At 36.4% G+C, this 11,629-nt stretch overlaps 1 pseudogene; it reads right to left on the reverse strand.

Moving 5' to 3' along the window:
• Nucleotides 1-8,346: 8,346 nt before the first annotated feature.
• On the reverse strand, nucleotides 8,347-9,538 carry LOC130835297 (uncharacterized; annotated as a pseudogene).
• Between the last annotated feature and the right edge of the window lie 2,091 nt (nucleotides 9,539-11,629).

An 11,629-nucleotide genomic window follows, 5' to 3' on the forward strand; every position in this document is an offset into this window, starting at 1 on the left:
CTTGTAAAAGTTTTGTAAAGATATTGTTGGCTGTTTGCTGTTCGTTTGGAAACTGACCAGCAATGAAAAGTGATTCCATGTAGACAGGAGTAACAGTTCTGAGTGGCTGACTTGATTTCTTATATTGAGAGTGACTTTGTTTCTTAATATAGCATGGTGCAATATCATTAATCATTTTTCACCTTTTTAGTGAAGAAGGCTTGTTTTTCTGATTTTGTAAATCTCTATTAATCTCTATTAATTTGGTAAAACCATTACTTTAAGTGGTCCTCCTTAAGATTGTCTCCTCAGGTTCAGTACCTCTCAAGATCCTTCCATTCAGTTCTCTACATTCCAGTATTCAAATGTACCCTGTCTCAGACCTTTCCCAGTATTTCATGATGTAAGATGTGATTTTATCTGTGCATCAACATGCTTGGGGTCCTGAGAAATGTTCTTTCCTGTGTTAGTCTCTACCTGATTATTCATGGGCTCCAGAAATGGATCAATGGAAGAGAATGTTTCCATACTTGTACAGAAACAGCTTGTATTACACACTGTCTTTGAATTTGAAACACTAGGTTGTGTTTCATTTTTCTTTTCTTGATGACTTGGGTTTTGGACTGTAATTTAGGCAGCAGCCATTATCCTAGAAGATGCTGAATGTTTGTGTTTAATTTTTCCAAAATTACCATTTACATAAAAATAGAATTTACCTCTGTAAGCATGAAACATATATGTCACAAGACATATAACTATAGATTTACACACACAGTTATATCAATGGGTAAGAAAACTGCAGTAAATGGAAGCTTGTAGAGACTCAAAAATGCAACATTTTTAAAAAAGAATCTTAATCATATTTCCAAAGACCAATTCTACCACCTTCCTCAAATTATTAAGTAAATATTATTAAATCAAGATATAAACATGGTTGTACCAGTTTAGCACTTTCCCATTTCTTCCCTCAAGTATTTTGCCTAAAAGAGCACTCTAGCTAAGTGGTATAAGTAATTATTACATTTGTCTTTCACTTCTCTTCATTCTTACAGTCAAATTTTCTGTAAATTCTTAAATTTACATAGTTCTACATTAAAGGAAAATGGTAAACACAACATTTAATATGTATGATTCCAATTTAATACAGGAAATTTTACAAGTGAGGACACTACATAATAAAATATAATATTCACAGACAATAAAATATTCTGAATTCAACAGCATGTAAAGAGTAAAAATGAATAAATGCATTAACAAATAAAAATGCTCAAGGGCAGTCCAAAAATGATTCAGGCAATAAATTTCTATTCTAAGTCAATAAATTTGTTTTATTTAAAGTCAGCCTGGAACATTCAGCCAACCTCAGAGGATCTCATAAAGACTTGAGGCTAATGGACTATATCACACATTAATGCTGAATGCATGGGCACCTGGCATCCCTACAGACAATGTAGCCAAAGGCCAGTCCTCCAGTGGTTTGTAAGACTAATGCTAAATTTCTAACAATAGAGTAGTATCAGCAGGAAGTACAACAATAGGCAGTTCAGGGTAAAAAGCTACAGCTAGCTACAATGAAGTGCATCAGCATGGGTCAAGCAAACAGAAAATGCTAGAAATGCAAACAAAACCCAAGAGAAGTAAAAACGAAAGCCATCTCAAATTACAACCTGTTGTTACTGCTATGCTGTGGTACAAAGGTCAAAATAAAATTCTGCACTCAAACTCACACATCCATAAGTAAAAGGAATTGAGGACTTTTACATAACTTTTTTTTTAAAAGAAAGACAAAGACATTTTCTACATTTCATAATTATACTATTACTCAAAATATTTAATGCTGATTATGAAATAATGGATGTTTATGATTAGAAATGTTTTACATTCTATTTCCTGTTTTAGAAAAGCAAATTTAACCTTAGGGAAAAAAATAACACTACGGTAAGAAAGTATGGATCAAGATAAATATATATATAAAACAAATAAACAGTGATGGAGTCCTGGGGAAATTCCTGGCTGTCAGGAACTAGTTTGATCATTTGTTTGGAAGAGAGAGTCCCATCGGTGGGAAATGGATAGAGGTCCAGATTTTAGCTCTGTCTTTGTTTCACCTTCTCATTGATCTGGGAGGGTCACTATCTGTTCCCATGGTCACTATGAGATGTAAAACAGCATCAACACTGTAGCCCATAGGGTGATATCATGGCAGTTCTAAATCCTGCTGGACTAAAAAGATAATGAAAGGAGAAGTAGGTTGAGCTGCCCTAGGCATCCTCTCCTCCAAATTCTCTCTTCAAAGCCTCAGGGATGGTGGGTTACATTCTAAAAGTCATTTTCTCATTCCGTGCTGCTCCTTTCAGAGAGTTTAAAAATCATCTCTGAAGAAAGAATTTGCTAGTGGAGAGACAGCATACCAGGATGCCTGGTAGTAATTCTGGGAAACCCGTGTTTCTCCTTGTGAAGGTTCATCCTTTCCTTCTCTAACTCACCAAGAGGACACAAGCAGAGCCTAGATCTTGGCCCTCTTTAGATACCAGACATGGTAACTCCTAAGTAGAGGGGAAAATGAGCTCAGAGAATAAACCAAATATCTGTAAAGGATACAATCACTGTAAAAGGAAGGCAGCACATAGACAACATATACTAGATGAAGCAGAACTACAGGAAGAGAGAGATCAAACATAAAATAAGTACAATAAATAATCTCAGAAAGTTAAGAGAGAGTATGGGTAATAAAAAGCAAAAATGTCTGCATACTTTTCTTAAACTACCTAATTTAATTTTTTTAATTATTAAATTTTGAAAACACACAGTTTATTTCACATTCATCTATGTATGCGATTATTCATAAACCTATTTTTTCATGGGAGAGAAATCACACTTTTTGTTACTTTCCTCTTTCGTTTGGCTCCCCTTTCTCCAAAAATACATTTGTATACAATCACACACCTGTATCCACACTCACACCCACCCACACCACCCCACACAGACTTTCACTCACACTCACATAAACAGTAGGACTGGGAGAGAGGTTTAGTAACTGTTTAAAATAACTAATATAATGTTATTCAGAAATCTTTGCATACTTATTTTCCTAATCTACACTAATGAGTAGATATCCCACCAAGACAAGTAATGCAGGCTTAATTTAAAGTATCTGGAATTTGTTTTTGAATGTGATGTAAAATGTACATCTAATTCTATATTCTTCCAGATGAATTTTAAACTGTGTGCATATCATATTAAATATTTCTGCTGAGTTGAAATAATAAATGTGTCATGTATTATTATGAAAATAATGATGATCTATTTTGTTTCTCTGTTTTATTCCACTATCGGGTATCTATAAGGGAAGTTTCACCATACTTTTTTCGTATGGTTCATATCTTCATATGGTTCTGTTAGAATTTTTGTGTGTATGTTTAAATTTTTACGTTTACTTCAACAAATTCAACAAAATGCAATTGTATTAAATAAATGCAAATAAATATAAATTTATTTTAGTACAATTAATAGTTTTAGTACAATTAATATTTTTTATGTTGCATTTTTGGTCAAGAGAGTTGAAAAATATTATGCCTCCTTATTGACAAAAATCATATTTTAAGATATTCAAAAGACCATCTACAAGGATTTCTTTCTTTCTTTCATATAAGAACTATGCCTTTTTAAAAGGTTATTCCCATGTAATACACAGACAAAATTTTTGCCTCTATTTTCAATGGAACCTTTTCTTTCATTTATATTTCTAGGTGCTTATTACTATAATGGATAGTAGGTAATGGTTCCATATAGAAAGATATTATTAATTATAGTATTTTTAAAGTAGTGTTTTTGAGCTCCTAAGGTATAAAATCATATCATCAGCAGAGAAAGATAGTTTTATATTGTCTTATCCAATATTTGTTCCAGTAATTTTTCTTTACTTGCACTGTTGGCCAGAACTTAGAAAAAAGAAAAAACAAATAATGATGCTAAAGAACATAATAGCTTTAAGTGAATTATTTTACTCATTCTTCATTTAAAATAATATTCTCTATTCAATTTGTTTAAAATCTATTATATTTAAATAATTTGGCATCTGTTTGTACTGTCTAAGAGCTCTTATTAGAATTGATATTTAAGTTTTATTATGTCTGTTTATCCTCAATTGATATAAGCTGAAATAATTATATGTTACGCTGGCTTCAGATAATGAATTGGGGAATTTCCATCTTCTTATGTATCTTCAATAATTTAGAGAATTAAAATTTGTTCTGAAAAGGATAGATCAAAGTCAACTGTGAACATGCTTTTTATGGGGTCTTTAGTGTTAATCATTTTATCCATATGTTCTATGACAGTTGAAAATTTGGTAATTTATATTTAGGTAAATGATTTATTTAGATTTTCAATTATTTTTGGTTAGAATTCCATTATTATTCTCTTATAATCCCTGAATTTCCATTTATTTTAGTTTACCTTTACTTTCTAATTTTACCTATGTTTCTTCATCTTTTACTATTGTTAGGCTCATGAGGGCTTTACCTATTATAGTAACCGATTTAAAGAACATACTTTTGCAGTAGTTATGTGTTATTTCTGCTACTTTTTAATTTTCTATTTCAAGTTGTAGGACCTTCAGCAAAATATTCAACAACTGAGCCCCTGCCATTTTATATTTAAATGAAAATAATAATGTTGAAATAAACAAATGTAGGTGCTGGAAAATACCTCTGCAATGTAAGATGCAAAATAAGAACTCAACATTTGTTATTCTTTCCTACTCTTCTCATAATTATAAGAGGTGTAATACAAATTTGGGAATATGTTGTGTCATCAAAATTATGCCTGTGTAAATTAAGTGAGGAGGAAGAATCATAGCAGATTCACAAACCATTTAGACAGTATGAGAACTGTACCTCTTCCTAGTTTTTCATTTGTCTCTCATCCAGCACACTCTCTTTATCCCTTAAATTCTGAAATTGATCATAGAGTATATCATTTCTGTAAATTCTCTACCTGATTATAAGCATTTTTCTGCACTTTTGTTTTCAAAAAATTCCTTTGTACATTATCTCCTGTATTTGCAGACTATAACATTTTTACCTTACACATAGATTTCCTTAAATATATATTTTATTGACCTTGTGTCCATCTCATATTTTCCCACTGCCATCTTAAATTATAAATGCCCCAGCTACAGTAGCCACAACTATGGCACTACCTCAGTACAGTCCCTGTAAATAACACAAATGCTAAGTATGAATAAACACAATCATTTTTGAAGCAGATTCACACTACAGTTTTGTCTCACCCTATGTAAGAAGTGTAACTACTCCCATTTCTATGACTTGGACATAGTCATTTACAGTAATTCATATAAGATGTTTTGGTGGGGGAATGGTATATTTTTTTACCATTTCAAAGATCTTCATTTATTCCTTCTCTGACACTCTTTATTCTTTATGTAGATCCAAGTTTCTGACCAATATCATTTTCCTTCTCACTGAAGACTTCTTTTAACATTTCTTATCGGGCAAGGCTGACAGCAATAAATTTCCTTCAGTTTTTGTTTGAGAAAGTCTTTATTTCTCTTTCACTTTCAAAAGGTAACTTTTCTGGATATAGAATGCTATATATATATATATATATATATATATTAATTTAAACAGTAAAATATATTCCATTCTCTTCTTGCTTGCATGATTTCAAATGAGAGGGTCTTTGTAATCCTTATCCTTGTTCCTCTGTAAGTAAGGTTCTAGCCAGCTTTACCCAGCCTTCCTCTTCTTTCAAGATGTTCTCTTTTCTCTGTTTTTCTACAGTTTGGATATTATATGCTTAGGTGTGTTTTTGACATTGTTATCCTGCCTGGTGTTCCCAAAGCTTCCTGGATATGTGTTTGATGTCCGTCACTACTTTTGGGAAGTTCTCGACCATTATTACTTCAATACCCCTTTTGTTCCATTCTTTCTTTTGTTTACTATTATATTCCATTTACACATGTGACTACTCTAAAAAGTTTCCAACATTTCTTGGGTGCTCTCTTCTGATTCTTTCTTCATTCTTTTTATCTTTGCACTTCATTTTAGAAGTGTTTATAACCTATGTTTAATTAAGCTCACTGATTCATTTTTTTTGGCTGTGTACAATCTACTGACAAACACATCAAAGTTCATTTCTATTACAGTGAAATAATTTCTAGCACTTCCTTGCTTGCATTTTTTATCTGGTCTTACAAACTATCTAGTATTTCCATTACAGTCTTTAATGTATTAATCGTAGTTATTTTAATCCCTGTTTGATAACTGCAAAATCTCTGTCATATCTGAGCCTAGCTCTTATGCACACTTTGCCTCTGCAGTCTGTGCTTTGCTTTGCTTTTTAGCACACCTTGTAAGTTTTATGAGAAGTCAGAAATGTTGAGCAGGTATTTAAAAATTTAGTAAATAGGACTTTGGTGTGAATTTGCAAGTTAATCTGGCAGAAAGATGGACTGTGTTTAATACTGCTATCTTAGATACCTGAGGCTTCTATTTCCTACCATGTCCTTGTTTTTGTCTCCCAGGTTGACTCTGAGTTTGCATAAGTACTCCTTCTTTGAGAGATCCTGTGTCTTGCAGCTTTCCGTGGTCATCCACTATTAAACTGGAAGCCTGTGGGTGTGGTGGTAAGGATTGAGGAACAGAAGCATTTTATATTCTTACATTTAAATTTCAGGTTTTAGTGGGTCTGTCTCCCTGGACGGTCACTTCACAAGTATTTCTTAACTTGCCCTCTTCCCCATTTCAGGTGAGACCTGAAGAAGGACAAACGCCCCTTCCCACCTGGGACAGGCTCTGTTAAAGTCTTTCCCACTCGAGAGTAAGTTACTGCTGTGGCAAATGTGCAGTGATCACTCCTCTCCTTCCACTTCCGGATTCAGGACAGGATCTTTCTTTCATCAGGACTGTGCTTGGTAGAGCACCTGGAGGTAAAAAAAAAATCACAAAACAGTGCAACTTCCATAAAACTGGGGCCCCAGAGTTTTCTCAGTCACACATTAGTTCACATTCAACCGACAGCGATTCTTCAAAATGACCATTTAATTATTCCTACGTGTTTACGGCACTGGTATCCTCTTTACCAGGTAAGCCGTTCTCAACTGTGACTCTCTGGATTCTTCTGTCTCTCCAGCTTTCTGAGTCGTGATTGGTCCTGAAATCTGTCTGATGCACCCAAGAAAAATTATTGATTTTCAGGTTGTTCAGTTTTTTCTTGTATGATTAGGAGTGACAATTTCCAAGCTTTTCTATGGTAAAGTTGAACCTAGAGATTCCCTATACACTTTTGAAAACTTCTACATAAAATACATGTTTTGAACTTAAATGTATACATTTCTATATTCTATTCTGTATATAAAGAACAGCACTGCTATTCTACGAAATAATAAATCCTTAGGTCTATGACTGAAATAACTACGTAGTAATAACATAGTAGTCATTTAGAAAAAAACATGCAGTTATTTTGTTCTCTTCATGAAACTTTTCAGAAAATTAAGATTTTTGGCTTTAAAACAGTATGTCTATATATATGTGAAAAGCTGTGTGTTGTATGTAATGATTGTAAGCTAAAATTATAATGTTATAATCAAATACCAATATCCACTTATTTATTTAGTCAGCATTAATTTATGTGGCAGGATAAGACCTCCCTCCTTCTTCTCTAGCTCTTTTCAACTTTATCTCTTATATGCACAGGGTAAATGTGTGCATGTGTATCTGCCTCTGTGTATGCATGTTTGTAAGTGTGTGTATGTGTGTATGTGTGTGTGTGCTTTAGCATAATGTGGCATCTATTAGGACATGAGTGGAAATCAATACTATCATGAGAGTGTCTTTTTATTTTTATTTTTTTTGCATTGTACTTTTTAATTGCACAAGTAGTTTTAAATAAATGGAGAAAGCACCTTCCAGAAGTTACACTATCAGGGAAAGATTCCATCAAGCATTTACATAGTAAATTTCTATTTTACAAACGAGTCTTGATCTTTACTTGAACTGTACATGAGGGAAAAGGAGCCCCCTCAGGTAGGTGTTCTCTCTGCTTGCAGAAGCAAACTAAAGGACCTAAAATCGGAGGCAAGCCTGGGATGCCAAGAAGGGGAAAGAGAAATAATAAAGGGCCATTCATTATTGCCATGTCTAAGACACTTCTCCAGTGACCCTTATCTAAGTACTTTAAGGCAAACCACTGCCCTTAAGGTAAAAGTACAACCTCAGAATCTGTAATCCTTGGACCGCTGAATGTCAAAAGACAATACTTGGGGTGACCTATGAGGTTTGAACAAATACTTCAGAGTAATTCTCTAGGACCATACACCCTCTACTTTGGCTTTTTGAATGAAGCACAGGCTTCTGTGCTATCCTCCAGGCAGTGTAATCGTCAACAAAAGGACATCAGTACTGGATCACTCCGTAGACACTAATCAGCTGGGGAAAGAGTTCACTGGCAAAAGTGTCCTACACCAAGCAGAGAGGACATGTCACTCAAGGAAGAAGGGGGACCCTCATAGCTACAGTCACTATAAGCATCCAGTAGGCAGGAAGATGGCTTCAGGCAGTGGCTGGTTGAAAGCAGATCTGGGATACCCAGCTCTGGAATGAAGTCATCTTCTACAAGCTCTTCCTTCACTGAGACAGTGAATTCAGGGTGATCTTTCTCTGAGGCACTGGATGGTGCTTCCTCAATTTTCACTACCACATTAGCTTGGCTCTCTGTCAGAGCGTATCTCTAAGACTAGGGGCTTTGCATAAACGTGGTCAAAATGAATCCGTTCATTAACGGCTTCCAGCTTGGCTGATGACGTTCCCAGGGATGGAGAAGGGGAGGCTGGTAAGGAACCAGGTCCTTCCGGGTCGACCTCTGGAAGCTGCTCCAGGCTGGCAGACTCAGGGGAGGGACACCTGAAGAACATGACTGGGTCCAAGTTGAACAGAATGTGCAACAGAATATCAGACTCGGAGTCTGAAGAGTCAATACTGTCAGAACCCACGGGGAGATGTTCTGGAGGGGTGACAATTGGGCCTGCACCCGCTGCAGAGGTGCACTGTAGCCTGAGCGCTGCGGACTCAGCAGACCCGGCCACCGGCCCCGTTTCCTTTCCCTTGGTCTCCGCCTCCTCTTCAGTCACTAGGGCTTCCATCCCTAAGCGCTGTCTTCACTCCTGGTTCGCAACTACAGGGCCATGAGTTTTCTCTCGTAAGAGCTGATTTCCTAGCAAAAGTTTTTGGTTCTCTTCTTCCAAATCGACCACTGGTTGCTCCAGCTCACTCATGCGAGCTCTCTTTCGGTCTCTGGCAGTCTGAGCTACTACTCTGTTTTTGAGTGTCCTCTGCCGCGCCTTCTCCTCGGGGCTCAGGTGCGTGAGGCGCTGTCGCTTGCGAGCCTGGAGCGGCCTCCCCGCTCGCCGCCTCCGGGCTGGCCCCTCGCTGGCCCGGCACCATGATGGGCAGAGCCCGGCCGGCCGGGGCTGGCCGGACAGCAGCAGGACGTTGGGGGCCCTGGCGGCCGGGCTCTGCGCGGGTGCCACCACCACCATGGCGGGAGCGTGTCTACGCCAGTGTGTGTCACCGCCGGCCAGGGGGCCAGCCCCCGAGAGTGTCTTCTTCTTTGCTTAGTATAAAGTTAGAATTGTTCCTGAGCTCCCAGGATAGAACCAGGAACAGGTTTGACACTTAGATACAAGAGGCTATAGGACCTCTCTGGCAAAAGCCAGAAGTAAGGGCTGTTAGGAGCCAGAACCTACAGAAAAGGCCTCAAGGAAAAGGTGAGGGAAAAAAAAGAAAGAAGAAACTCATCAGCATACAAACAACGGAACTAAAGCCAGGAAAAATTGCATATTCTGTCCAGCATCTAATGCCCAGTGTACCTGTGATTAGGCAAGAATAATGATGAGATTTTTAAAGAAAATATTTGTGCTAGAATACCATTTGAATGTGTAGCATGTAACAGTAAAGTAACATTTATAGTGTTTAACATGTCTTAGACCTGTGAATGTATGTATTGACCAAGATGGCTTAACATTCTCCTCAGCTTGACTAAACTATAGACAGGTTTCTACCTGACTTTAGGCCCTTGACTTGCCTTTTCTTAGTGTATTTACTTTAGAAAAGTTGTAATTGTAAATTATCTCTCTGCTCTTTTAAAATGTAAATCTTCTCCCAACTTCTTGCCTGTTTTATAACCCAGAAACATCTTTCTTCATAAAGAACACTGGGGCCATCCTTTTAAAATGCAACCATTGAGGAAGATAGCACCCCTATCTCCCACTTTCTGTGGGAGGATAGGAGGAGATGAACTCCTATAAGGACCAAAGACACTAAAAAATGGCCTAATCACATTGACCAACTACCCCCTTAATGCCCTCCAGTACTTTTTGACTAGTTCATCCCATTGCTTAAAAAGTCTCCTATCTTTTCTTGCAACAGAGTTGGGTTCAATCTCTCTCCTCTATTGCAATAGTCTTGAATAAAGGGTTTTTTGTTGTTGTTTTGTTTGTTTGTTTATTGACTGTTTAACTTCATCTGGTGTGATTTTTTTTTTTGACATTTTGAACTAGTTTTATATATCACCATCTCTAAAGGAACAAAATTTGACAGAAAAAATAGACAGAAATCTCATAATTATAAAATGATGGAATAAGTATAATTGTAGTGATATATACAGCGTACTGTCGGAACACAAAAGGAGAACACCAATAATTGACATGAACAAAGAATGAAAGCTTTCTGGAGGTGAAATTCAAGTCAAGTTTTAAAAGGTGAATATTAGAAACATGAAGCGTATGGCCATTCCAGCAGAGAAAAAAGCATCAGCAAAGACCTATGAGAGTTATATGTAGTCAAGAAATTAGAAATGCATACTTATTTGAGATTAATACACTAGACTAAAACAGATGTTAAAAGGATCATAGGGACATATATAGGTGATGTGGAGAATACATGTGAGGAGGAAGCATTAGAGATGAGCAGATTAGACAAAAATTTCCAAGGAATAATATAAGCCTGAATTAGAAAAATGCCAGTGTGTATGGAAATTTGTGGATACATTCAAACAATATAGTAGAGAGAAATCAGTGTACTGTTTTAATTTAATGAATTTGGTCAGTAACAAAAAAGAAGACAGAAATGGGGATATTTCACTCTCCTTTTCAGGCTCTTTTATTTCAGGACTGGTAAATAGTCATGTTGAAGAGTTCTGACGGAGCCCTCTGTTTTTTCTGAGTGCTCTCCAAACATTTTGGTGGCCTTAAGTAATATCTATAGGTATTAAAAAGCATGAAAGCTGAAATAAATGTGAAAACAATTGAGTCACTGACAACAATATTCAGATTAATGAGTGCCCAGATGAGGAAGGAAGGACAAGCATTAGAATTATGGCAGTGGAGTCAGGATTAAACAGCACATAAATCTGAAAGCTGTTTTAAGAGAAAAAGTTGACAGCATTTGGTGTTGGAGAAAAGACTAAAACATTTATTAGATAGCTCATTTGCCAGATAAATCTTACGCATATACTATCATAACCAAAATCAAGGCAGTTATCATGGTGATGGTAACAGCCTGGTAATTGAGGGCCAATGAGTCACATACTTGAATGTGAACGAATGCCCAACAGCCCACCCATCAGCTGT

Source organism: Hippopotamus amphibius, chromosome 13 (genome assembly GCF_030028045.1).
Source record: "Hippopotamus amphibius kiboko isolate mHipAmp2 chromosome 13, mHipAmp2.hap2, whole genome shotgun sequence".
NCBI lineage: Eukaryota > Metazoa > Chordata > Mammalia > Artiodactyla > Hippopotamidae > Hippopotamus > Hippopotamus amphibius.